Consider the following 534-nt stretch of genomic DNA (forward strand, 5'->3'; position numbering starts at 1 on the left):
TAAAATACGGTACGAGGCATGTATTGAAATTTTACTATATAAATTTGGGAAAATGTATAGATTTAAAATTAGGCGGCTTTACCGCAGATAAAACAAATAAATACAGTTCACATTTTTAAACAGAAGATTTTATTAACTTTGGGTTAAGGCTATAACTACTCTTGGAGGTAGCGATTGCAACTCGTACTGGTTCTTGTGAAGAACGTTAGGTCGGTGACCTATTAATTAAGCTTCCTCTAAGCGCAAAGCTACGACAGCCCAGCTGCAATTGGTAGCATTTGAAGTCAATCTACATCCGAGTTGTTTAGACTGGCCCTCTGTGAGGATGGAAAATTTTCCTCTTTGCCCCAGGGCATGCAGGACGGGCTTAAAAAGCTGATGTCCTTGCTTGGCCCTGAGGACGTGCAACACCTTGCTGCGCAAGGCCCCGATGCAATCGGTGCGCGTCTAAAGGCGTTTTCAGATTACGAAAACGTGCTGCTAGAGCACCTGCAGCAGAAGATGTCTGCATCGTTTGCGTCTATGACGCCACCG

Source organism: Plasmopara halstedii (assembly GCF_900000015.1).
Source record: "Plasmopara halstedii genome assembly, contig: Scaffold_110, whole genome shotgun sequence".
NCBI classification, from domain to species: domain Eukaryota; phylum Oomycota; class Peronosporomycetes; order Peronosporales; family Peronosporaceae; genus Plasmopara; species Plasmopara halstedii.